Below are 13310 nucleotides of genomic sequence, written 5' to 3' on the forward strand. Positions count from 1 at the left end.
TCAAAACCCAAATTTTGTAAAGAACTGTCTATTCTTCCCTACCTTAAACCTCTCCTCAAAGGAAGATTTTACTCCCTTTAGTGTTTCCACCTTCTTATCGCGGGTCTCCAGTTTATCAAAGGTAACCACATTCTTCAAATCCACATCCAAACTATACCTGGTGGGCATGATGTGGTTGTAGTTAACAACCTTGATGAAAGCCTTCAACCTTGATTTCTTCGTTGTTTTCTTCGCAGAGTCCTTTCTGATGACCTTCTTAGGGTATTTTGCGATACCTGCTACAAGGCAGTGGTCATATGCCTGTCTAGCAGTGCCATCGTCGAAGGTTTTAATGATAACGACCTTCCAACTTGCGAAGTGCCCCTACAAGAGAAAGACAACTTTGTTTTGCTTCATAAACTTCACCATTCTCGCTGATCTCCCTTCGCCTGCTCTTTCTCTTCCTCTTCTATGCCTCCTCCACTCTTCTGCTTTACACTTATTATGATATCGATATCAGAAACATATAAACCTAAAAACTTCTACATTAATCCAACCAATGATGTTTAAGTATAAGTCATTAAAGTTGTCCATAATATCAGGCAATTCTGCTTCAAACTTCGTCCTATATGCAGAATCATTTTTCATAGGAGCGCTACTATTGGAGAAGTTTGAATAAATTTTTGCTCCATTGTTTCTGATTTGTAGTCTGATGTAATTGTACTAGAGAGTGGATTAGGAATGTGCCTTAATAGAGGGCCAAAGAGATGAATTTGAGGGCATGCTTCATGCTTTAAATCTTTCCATAATATCAGGAAATGTTGCTTCAAACTTTGTCCTATATGCAGAAGAATTTTTCACAGGAGCACTACTATTGTGAAGAATATCAGAAACTAACATGAGCCTTGCAACTTTAGTTGGAATAGGCATCTCCTTTAGATTCAAAGACTCTGTAAGTACCTCAACTACCTACAATGCATGCAAGGTACCAATTAAGTTGTAAAGAAATCATGTTGTTAAAGTGCTTAACCAAGACACAAGATAAAGCCCACAACTACATCATCATCATGACAATAATACCTCGCCAGTTGCATTGGCATTGTATAGAGAAAACCCCATTGCTTCTTTTATCTGATTTCTCTCCAAGGTTAAAGCACGAAGCATGTCCTCAAATTCACTCTATGGTACAATTACATCAGACTACAAATTAGAAACAGTGGGGTAGAAAGCTATTCAACTTCAAACTCAAAGAAATTTGATCAGATGTTGACCCTGTAGAATATTTGGTGAAGTTTTACATTACTAAAAGTCAATGGGTGTCAATGTCTCAAAAATATTGAAATGAGCTTTAATAAAGTATTAAAAAAAAAGCAATCCCAATGGATGATATGGTGCTTACCTTGGTCCTTCTAGTAGCATAATTTGCATTTGAGGCTTTCTCATGCTATGGACTCTTTGTACTTTGTTGTGATAAGCGTGGTGGTATCCACCTAGATAATGAAATATACAGTCAATAATTGAACATATGATTATTCAAAATCAATATATTTATATATATAAATATTTCTTTCATCCAAAGTTGTGATGCATCATTCAAGTAAAAGTAAATATTGAGTCGATGTTCTGCAGCTAGTCCAGGTGACTCTAAACATAATTATTGCAAGATGGTCTGACAATTTCAATGAAAGTTTTTTGGAAGGTATTAGAAATGAGTTTTGATGTCTACACATCCCATCAAGGTTTTTTAACACATTAAAGAAGGCCCAAGTGTAAAAGAAAAAGATAACCTTTAATAATAAATTCAAAATAATATATATGATCATTAATTTTGAAGTATGATTCTCTATAATTTTCATATGAAGGGCGACTTATCTTCATGCAAACATTGGTTGAAAATCGGGGGTGTTTAATAGTAATTTACGATAGTAAGAATATGTTTAGATTCACCCTTGTGAGAGGATAAGGGGAATAGTCCCATATTACCCTTCAAGCATTTTTTCAATATTTATTTATAATTACAAAAAAAGGAGAAACCGATCAACACACAAAGAAATGCAGGATAGAGATATTAATGCAAGCATTAGTAAAAAAAGGGGTTTGTTTACTAATGACTATTATAATCATGGCTTGATTCTAAAATAGTTAGGCTCGCCTATCAAACTGTTACAAGCACTCTCATCTTTCAAATGCTCACCACTATATTTGCGTTTAATCTCATTTTTGCAGAGTATATTAGTATCTGCACTGGTTAAATCTAAAAAAGTTTCATTTAAAAAGAGACTAAAATGCCTATAGGATTTATATCCTTCAAAGCATTTAAATTGGAAAACATAAAAATGGAAGAAATATGCTAGCAATAAAATACACTCACTAACAACGACACATACAATCATGGAAAAATTACAATCAAGGTCCCTTAGTAGATTCCATGAAATATTTCACTTAGTCATGTGATAATGACAATGTATTTTAGATAATTCACTTCCATGACCCCGGAGTTCAGCAGAGAAAATACATATAATATGGTAATAGTTATGCTCCACTGCATAACCTCTGATGGTTTGAATACTCCTTTAGAAGGCTAGCCAGCATAAGAACAAAACCCTTTGAAACATTGGGAGCTAATCACCATCGTAAGTTTGCACATTCTGGGCGTCTTGAAAACTCATCAGTAACATCTCAAAAACGAGAGACATATAACAAGAAACACTTTCATATATAAGGTTCTAAGGATCTCACATTGAATCAATTTCTATTACATGAGAAATGAAACATTGTTAGAAGTCACCTTCTATACTTTGAAACCGCCTTAGTATTCTTATGGGAAAACTTTGCATCAAACTGAATTTCAATAATGGAATTTTGCATTAATCATGCAGGCTGTAAAATATAACTTGAATCCAAAACCTCTAGGGAAAAGAAACATTTATTTAAACCTAAAATTGAAAGAAAGCTACCTACTTGTATAGAAATCACAACTCGAATAAAAATGTAGAGAGTACATATTAGCACTAGAAGACACTAAAATAAATGACTAGCTTCTTCTGCTCCTTTTTTCCATATCTCTATCCCTTTCCTTTTCCCTCTCTCTTTCTCTATCATGATCCCTATTCCTCTCTCTTCCCTTACCCCTCTCCCTGTCTTTGTCCCTATCCCTGTCATGATTTTCATGTTCTCTACTGCTACTCCTCCCTCTCCCCCTTCCAGCATCAGAATCATGAAGCTTATCTCTATTACCATCTCTTTCACGACGAACAGAAACAATATCAAGATCTCATTCCCCATCCCCATCAAAACCCTTCTCCCTATCCTCTCTTTCCCTGTCTTTACTTAATCTGTGTGAGGGAATCTTGCTATGGTTCCCATCACAAAGTAAAATAAGTAAGCCACAAAGATATTAATCATGTAGATACCAGTTGTTATAAATATGACTTAAAATGAGCTGCAATTTCCAAGAACGAGAGACTTCATATGGAACCCACTTCAATCAAATGCAATCCAGTAGATATACAATTTCATGCATTACCTGCCATGCGAGACGAATGCCTGTAGTATCCAGAATTTGATCTAGTGTCTTTATTAGTCACTAGATCTATTAACCCATATTCAACTTCTAATCTCTTTATGTGGGAAGAGACTTTTCTTTCAATTTATTTGGCATTCTTAGTGCCACTTTCTTTAAGAGATTCATGATACTCCTAGAACCCCCAAATATGTCATCACTACCAAAATAAGAGTAATTAAAACCAAGTACCTTAAGCTCTGCCTTGTCCTCTGTATAAGTCCCACCATCCTCACGAGTCCACTTTGAAGCCTGTAATACATTATGTGTTTTCATAGAATTTCATGTTAAAGGTTTTAGATCTGGTTGTGGGATTGATGACTTTGAGGTCCCCACCACACTAGCATTTTTTGGTAAAGTTCCACTGCAAGAGGCATCCATTGATTCACGTTCCTCAACCCGTGACCATAAATATGATTCTTCCTGAACATTTTTCCTAGATCTAGACATATAGTCCTTATCATCATCAAGTATGGACTTTTTTTTCTTCACCTGTGCTCAACCTTCCCCCTCCCAATTTTAAGAAAGCATTAGTTTCTCTTGCATGCTTCCCTCCGTTTCAAAGTTATACCCATACCTAACATCATCTTCTTGATCATGGTTCTTATGCTTCTGTAGTTCTTCTAAGCTAAGCAATCAGGAAACCATTACCTCCCTACCACCAACAATAGATAAAAAGAATTGCCTACACCATCTTTCAATCTCCACAAGAGGAATACTAAAAAATTCTAAAGCTGCTGCTCCCTCTCCAATTTCTAGAGTAACATCTTTATTTGGACTAGATCCGTGTGCTACGTCCGTAAGATTGGCTTTAGAACTATCAAAGTCCTTCAATGGTGGGGAATCTCAACACATTGAATCAAAAGGGGGGACACCTGAATTTTGAGACCGAAGAAAGAAAACTCTTAGTCCATTCACATAAGCATCTGAAAAGGGAAACCAGTTTGACCAAAACTGGAGAGATTTCATCACTTTCTCCCTCAAAGCTTCTGCAGTAATCCCACCAATGATGTTTCAGTATAGGTCATTAAAGATTTCCATAATATCAAGCAATGTTGCTTGAAACTTTGTCTTATATGCAAAATAATTTTTCACGAGAGCACTACTATTGTGAAGAATATCAAAAACTAACATGAGCCTTGCAACTTTAATTGGAATAGGCATCTCCTTTAGAGTCAAAGACTTGTAAGTGCCTTAACTACCTCGTGAGCTCCGTCGACATTGTATAGAGAAAACCCCATTGCTTCTTTTATCTGATTTCTCTCCAAGGTTAAAGCATGAAGCATGTCCTCAAATTCATTTATTTGGCCCTCTGTTAAGATGTGTTCATGATCCACTCTCCTAGTCCTTCTAGCAAATTAAGTTGCAGTTGAGGCTTACTCATGCCCATGCACATGTTCAAATTTAATCACTTGAGTGGAGGAACTTAGATGTATTCTGAATTGATAAATAGGACTGTTTTGGAAATATGTTTATAAGAGTTATTGCTTGTAGTGAAAGAAGCGTAATTTTTTCACAAGAATGAAACAAATCATGTTACAAAGATTCGAGGGAGGGATTGCTTTAAAAATTCAAGTTTTAGCCTACCTTTAGGATGGGTCAGTTCCTATGGAATCATAAAGCACCTAAATATTGATTATATGCAGGCCAACAAAAATAAATGTATACTAAACTGGAGTAATCAAAGCTATAGGTACAATGTTGAGATTTGGATTTGAAAATCCTTTCGACTATATAATTTTTCAAGTAATTTCTGGAAAGGACAAACCATAGTCTTTTAATTGTAGACCCAAGATATTCTTGATTGTTTTCATAAAATTAGAAAACGTGGAGAATATGAATCTTAGTGCAAGTTAGAGGCAGTTGATCGTCACACATGCTTTGTTTTCATCATTATTGCCATCTACATGTTATATTATTTAGAGTGATATTTCGTGAATTGGTAGGCATGTTTTCCCACATTTCTGTTTTTATAACCCACACAATTTGAATCTTTCTACATTTGGCCTCCTCTACTTCCTCAGTCTACATGTTTTAAAGAGGGTACAAAACACTAATGATATGTTCTTTTTCCATAATTTCTTCTCATTTTTTGGATGGATTATGTGGAAATTTTATGCATGCCAATTATGTGGTAGGAAACAATGTTCCATTATTCTTTTTTATCATCTCTTGTTTATGAGTTAGCATGCTTCTATTGTACTAGTTCATTACACCTATGTCATGTAAAGATCGATTTGAGTGGCTTTTACATCTTATTTTATATATGTTTTGTGTGTAGGTTGGATGATGGGACGACACACTTTGATTTCCACTAGTGCTCTCTTTTTCATATACTATCACAAGTGCACAAATACAAACTCACTTTTATTTTTACCTAGATAAGCAAATGATGAAAACTTTATATTTTGTAGTGACAATGATAACTATGTATTGGAGGTAGACCTTGAGCCCTTCAATTCATCCTTTCCTTACCCAACATGACCATCTCCTATTGGTAACAAAGTTCAATTTTTGAACTGACATTTGTCTTCAATACTATTTCATGATAAAGAAAGCACACAACCATTGTTGGATTTCCTTTGAGCACACAAATACCACAACCATGCCATTTTTCTTTTCTTGGTTAATATATTGCATCATTTTGTTTGATAGTTAATTCATTATTATTCCATGCAGAATAAATATTTATCAAATAGCAAAGAATGATGACCTAACTGTTTTAGAGATATATAATATGAATTAATTAAAAATTCACAGGGCTATTTCGATTCTCATCTTTGTATTTCACTTCTTTAGAGAAAACTATATATTCAAATACCAACTCAACTCAAATCAACCTAAAATAGATAATCCTAATTATGAAGATGTTTCTCTTTCCATACCTTGCATTGACATTATTTTTCTGACTAATACTTAAATTTCAATGATAATAACGTGGATTTGTATATTGCTTTTAGCACCAAATTGACATCATGGTAAACATACAAATATCCCATTAAATATGACTTAAATATGATTCAAAGAATATCACTTTTAGTCTAAGCATGTGGCAAAGTAATTTCTGAGGTGTGTAGTTTTATTAGAGGCATTTTTTGTTTATTTGCTTTGTTAGAAAAGGGTTTTCTCTTGCTTTTATGTGACTTTAAATTTATCATATGTAGCATGTAGAGAAATGGGAAAGAATAATGTGTGACATTTATCTTGCAGAAATTGATGCGGAATGAAAGGATATAGAGTTTAACCAAGCTACAATCAAATTTCGTAAAGGCAAAGGGACGTCTTAAAAATCTACCTAAGAATACACCATATACAAAGTTTGAACATAAGTAATATATGGATTTTTATTTTTCAGAGATGTTCTTTTTTCTATCCAAGATATCACAAGAAGACAAATATTGATATTGTAGAAATTGTTAGAGGACCTCATTGAGGTCGATTTTTCTGATGTCCTACTTGATTGATACATTCTCATGACAGGAAGGCTTTAAATATGAATTAATATGTTCCCAAAACAAATTAGATTCAAATTTTATAGATATAAAAGATAAAAACAAATGTTAATGCCTTCATTTGATTGTTACTTGACTCTGGTGTGGGCAGGTTACATGAAATGTGATTGGAAAAAGGATGGGGAGACAATGTAGAGATCACGTCTTGGATATGATGCATTTGTTGTTGCAGATCCTTCAGGCACTTGAGTCATCAACTTTGGAAATGTTTATAGTAGGTATTCCTATGGTTTTTAATGTTCTAATTCTTTCACCTCATGGTTAGTTTAGGCAAGAAAATGTTTTAGGAATTCCTGATAAGAAATTGATGGACAATAAACAATTGCTTTATAATTGGAATGTCCATTCCATGATATCCTCTCTTTATTTTTTTATTGTATTTTGAACGTTTATTTTGATTTTTCTTTGTATTTTACTTATGGAATTTAAAATACTTGGTATCATTTCCATTTAAACAACAACCGAAGCTTGAAAATGAAATTAGTATTACACTATATTGATTGAAATACTTTTAACTATTTTGTGTTGAAAGATTTTCATGACTATTAGAAAAGTTTACTTTCATGTTTTTATGTGGGCACATGTTGTTTATATAATTTACCAAGTTCATGTGTTAGAGAACAAAATGTTGTTGCGAATAAAACGACAAGGATTCGACATCACACCTCATATTATTTGTTTTCACAATTTATTTACAGCTTGAGATTTTTAACATGTAACTTAGTTGGAATGATTGTTCCTAATATTTCCTTGAAGGTTGAATACTAAGTTACTAAGTTGTTATTTTCTATGGTGACGTTTATTTGTTTATATAGGTCATCTAGCCACATAGTGGCCACTATTGCTCAACTAAAGAAAACTTGTTCGAGTTTCTTGCTTTTATGAGGAAGAATGGCTTTAACATTGTTGATGTTGAGGTATATGTCATATAAATATTTTATAATCTACTTTAGTTTCTATTCTAGTGTTCATCATCTTTCATGTCTTACACTTTGCATTGTATCTTCTTTTGTTTTCAAAAAAGGAACTCAGTATTGATGGTAAGGAGCAAGATTTGAAGAAAGAGGAGAACACTAACACTAGAGCGACAAATACAAAAAGAGAGAGAAGAGAACCGGTCTAGTGATACCCTTAAAGCCAATATCCCGCATAAGACACACACATAAAGATTGATGTTCAAGTCTTCATAGTTGGTGAATTCACCTGCAATGACTCTACAACACAATGATAATGTTTTGTAGTGATGAAACAATATTTATGTCTAAATTGTAGCCCAACTAATGTTAAGTTGAAAACTCATATTGTAATACATATATTATAATTTATGTGGTTGAAATTATTTATAGTTGCATTTGATATTGCTTAGTATTTTAATTAACATATGTAACTTTGCATTTTCATATTAGATGAACTAGTGCACATTGTATGACATTTTTTTAATTCAGTCACAAAATCGTACTAATTAATTTATGTTGATTAATAATGAACACATAAAATCAATCTAAAACTACTAAATTAGTAGCTTATATTGATTAATGATGAATATATGACTAAATTAGTCGGTTATAATGATTATTAATGAAAATAAATAAATAATAAACTACTAAATTAGTCGTTTATATAATGAATATGAAACTACCAAAAGAATATAAATGAATATTGTAAATGGTTAATTTGTGACTGCAAATGACAACTAAATTTTGCATATATACAACTATTAGTAGCTAATTTATAGTATCTTATAACACGACAAAAATTTAGTGATATTTCTTTAGTCATTAATTGGTTTTCTCGGATGATCATATAGTAATATATTTTGTTGCATATTTGGTCATTAATTGTGGCAATTAATGACTAAATCAATGACTAAATTAATGATCAAATTTATGACTAAATATACTACTAGACGATAAAATTGAGACAACCAATCAATGACTAGGCTAAAAATGACTAAAAGTTGGTCGCATTATAAGATACTGTAAATTAGCTACTACTTGTCATCAACTGAAAAATGGTCATTTATATGCAAAATTTAGTCATTGTTTTAGTAACTTATTAACCATTTTGCACTAGTGAGGGTTCCAAGGATTTCATCTGACAGTGTATTGTAATCTAGCGAAAAACATATATTGTTACCGGTAGACAGACTTTGAGCAATTACACGATAAGCATATAAAGATATGATAAATACAATAATGGAAAGATAGTTGGTATAACCCTATTTTCCACTCCATTATAGTGAGATAAACCCAAGTTCAACTTACCTTAGTTGTTGGATAAAATTCATCATCTTTTCACCTTTTCTTTTACTTAAGTGATAATTATCCCATGTTAAAAGGGCAAAATTACATAATTGAACAATTTCTTATATTTATTTTTCCAAAATATTATAATTACGAGATAATTGAGAAAAGTATCATAATTGTGAAAAACGTTTCTAGAGTTTGTCATTCCCAAGGAGATAAAATCGATCCACTTCTATATGAGTTTGCTACGGATCCATTATTGTAGAAGTTTCCTAACTTCTCAAGCCCCTAGGTGTCTAAATAAATTCTCCCAAAGGATAGAATAAACCTATATAATCTCACCAAGAGGAAAGGGAGAGGAGAGAGTGAGAATTATATTGAGATGTTGCTACCTTGATTCAAAGATTGAGAGACATACTTTGTTTTGAGGTCATATTGCTCAGAGAGGGGGAGACTCTGCCAGATTTTGGAGAGGAGATCTTATGCTTGAAGGTATAATTGTACCATTTGATTATTGATTAATAGAGATATATGTTCCTTTCCTTTCAGATCTGTACTTGCATCTATTTGTTCATGTTATTGTTTATTGCTTTGAACTGACGATATTCTGTGGAATATCACTTGTTGTCCTTGTTTGTTTGTGCTTGTGTGTAGGCTTAGATCAATGACAGAAGAGTGGGATCTCATTTTTATAAGAAATTTATGACTACAGATAGAAGTATCTTCCCTAGACTGGGTGGCCTAGTCTAGAACAACACAACGAAAAGATACCAATGTTTTCCTTAAAGTAAATGGACAACAGGATGAAGCCTACCTGGAATTTTTTGTAAGCCTCATTCATATTTTAGCTTGTATGCTCCAATCCTAGCTCCAATCGCTATAATTATAATATGCACAATCATACAAAAAAAACCAAATATCTATGACATCTATGTAGTATCATCCAATCACTTCATTCAATAGATCAACATGGTATTGAAATATATGAATTCATAAAATCACATATAGGAAAATAATGAACTCTTTGTATTAATAGAATTCGAGAGAGCTACAACCAAATATAGAGTTGACCTTGTAGAAGATCTCCTCCAAGTTGACTTGTCCTCCCTTGTCACAAAGTGTATCTCTATGTCACCCTAATGCATGGAATAATGACTCTCACAATAGCAGCATGAGGGTAGAATCTATCTCCAAAAGCAAACCCCTAGCTTGTGGATGGCAGTAAATATATAGAAGAGGATGGTGGGTTAGGAATTCTTATCCATTTACCAATCTAGGCTTGAGATCCACTCTTAATGGGAGGATGAGCTCAAGGGATAAGGGGTGAAATATATAAGGTAGGATAGGATAGGATTCGAGACTTTCATCCAAGGTAAATGGTTGTAGCAACTTCTAGAAGCTTCTAGAAGAGGAAGCTTCATAATTCTCTTAATTTTTCCCAAATTTCTAGAATCAACACACCCTCAACTTCATCTTTAATCGTGGCATCCTCAACTTGGGATGGAACACATGTAGGTGTTTCCAGCCTAGTTTTGCATCAGGATAAGTTTTGATTTCATGCACCACTATATTTGGATCGATACATGACATTTCCTCATACAACCAAGAAAATACATCTCGAAATTCTTGGAGTAGGAACTTACATGTCTTAATCTCATACAGAGAGCAAGACGCGTCGATGTGTAGATTCTCAAAAATACTTAGTTTAATTGAGATTTCAAGACGTATCATCTCTTCGATATTCGAAAAATTCATTTCAGAATCGACTTCGTGAATTAAAACGGAATTCATAGGAAACTCATCGATCTTGAGTTGATACAGGTCACTGAGATTATCCTCAATGGAATCTAGTAAGGATGAATGATGGTGATGATCATCCCACGACGTGTCATCTCGATTCATAGTCTCCATGATTCTCCCATTGGTAGGGAATGTGCGATAGAAAATATCAGAAGACATACTATAATCCAATGAAAAATATATCCAATTGATCGAAGAGGTAGGATCAAGATGAGTCCAACAAGCTGAATAAATTGATTTGTAATCCAATGCAATAGGGCTCAGTGGAATTTGGTTGCCAAAAATGTTGATGCCAGTTTCATCTAATATAATCCAAGGACCAGTATGAATTGTAGAAGATGAAAAAATATTAATATAGGAAACCAAAGGAGATCTTTCAGGAAGCGAAGGTAGAGGAAGCGAAAAGGTTCCCATGAGAGAGGAATCCTTAAGCAATCCAACCCCGACATGTTGATATGGGTGTAGAGTTTCCCCTATAAGAGGGACACTTCCTATAACTTGAGAACTAGAGGAAAAGAAGGTGAGTTGATCGATGGCTACAATCCTACCTTTACAGGGAATTGTGATCATTGAGAAATAAGTTGAAACGACAACATCCATGGCGTAAACCCACGTACGACCCAATAGAAGGTTATAATCGAGCGATCCGTCAATAACTTTGACTTTTATGCATACAGATTTACCTCCTAAATCTATTTAAAAGGAATTAAATATACCATGTGATTTATATGTTCATCCATCAAAAGCCTTCAAGGTGGTGGGTGAATGACCCAATTGAGGAGAACCAATTGCCTTCTAGCAGGATAAAGACATAATGCAGGTTGAGGCTCCTTCGTCTACAATAGAACGATGGATGTTCTTACTGCGGGAAACAACCTGGATCATAAAATCTAATTGAGCTAGAAGTTGAGGTGAATAGTTCTCATGATTGAAAACAAATATGTTATATTATGAAGGATCAATACATAGAAATAAAAACCTTGTTTTGGGAGGGACACTTTTGTAACACCTCAAACGTGGACATAGTTGAAGGAGATTGAACCGGGTCCTCAACTGGGTTATCATTTTGGGTAGCTTGTGTATGAGGGTTAAAAGAAGATTTATAAATGACACCCTTTGAAGGCGTAATGGCTAATTCCGTAGGAATCATGGGAGGAGTAATATCTGATGGAGATGGAGTTGAACTGGTAGGGGTATCATTAGCCTAACCATTCGTAGGATTCACATTACCATAGTATTTACTTCGAGTGGCCACCATTACATCATCTTTCCGATTTGTGAAGGAAATAATTAAAATTGAGTTAGAGGAAGTAGGGTCCTGATAAACAATGTGAGTCTCCTGATTGGGAAACGGGTGATTCAACATAGTGGGAGAAGTAGAATATTTCATAAATTGGTTCACTTTCACCCAGTGAGGACAATCATGAGTGAAGTGATCCTCATTACAGATAAAACATGGATAGTGATACTTCCATTTCTAATCACATGACTTATTTGTTTGTTTATCCTGTGGAGGAGAATATTTCTTCTTATTGCCTTTGCCTTTATTCTTACTTCCTTGTTGTTGTTGAGATTTACCTTTATTAGACTGAACAATATTAATCTTAGAAGTAGAAGCCACAAGAGGATTGGATGTAGAGTTTTGGGCAGTCGTAAGAGCAGTACCAGATGGTTTACTCTTAGACTGTGAACTGGCAGAACCAATCATACCATCAACAGCATGTGATTCTTTACCAGGAGGCTGAGGAATAGTGTTTGAGGGTCACATAGAAGTTGGTATTTTCTCATAAAGCATGTCAGATTGGGTATAAATGAGATCCAAATACTGGGCATGAGCAATCACTTTCTCTTCAGTCACAACTGCACCCTTAGCCACATCTTCTGTGATTGATGGAAATAGAGATTTAATGAACCATTATGCTAACAATTGATCAGGAACATAAGTCTTAACCAACTGAAGACAAAGTTGCCACTCATGAATATGATCAGAAATGTGAGTAGCATTATTCTGTTTAAAGTTTGTCAAAGTTTCATTCTAGTCTCATATCGTATGGACAACTGGATATGTGTTAGGAATGTAGTGGCTAAGGAACTAAAATTATTTAATGAAGCTATAGGTAATTCAATATGCCATTTAGTTGTGGAACATGTAAACGTACGTTGGAAAAGACATAATCGAATGGAATCATCATTCACGGAGTTCGAAGAACA

At 34.0% G+C, this 13310-nt stretch overlaps 2 pseudogenes; both read right to left on the bottom strand.

Moving 5' to 3' along the window:
* On the bottom strand, positions 1–408 carry LOC149248076 (large ribosomal subunit protein eL27y-like; annotated as a pseudogene).
* Positions 409–3013: 2605 nt separating this feature from the next.
* On the bottom strand, positions 3014–11210 carry LOC149248077 (protein RRC1-like; annotated as a pseudogene).
* Between the last annotated feature and the right edge of the window lie 2100 nt (positions 11211–13310).

Source organism: Pinus tabuliformis, chromosome 7, assembly GCF_031772625.1.
Source record: "Pinus tabuliformis cultivar Carrire ecotype Pingquan chromosome 7, CPIR1, whole genome shotgun sequence".
Lineage (NCBI taxonomy): Eukaryota > Viridiplantae > Streptophyta > Pinopsida > Pinales > Pinaceae > Pinus > Pinus tabuliformis.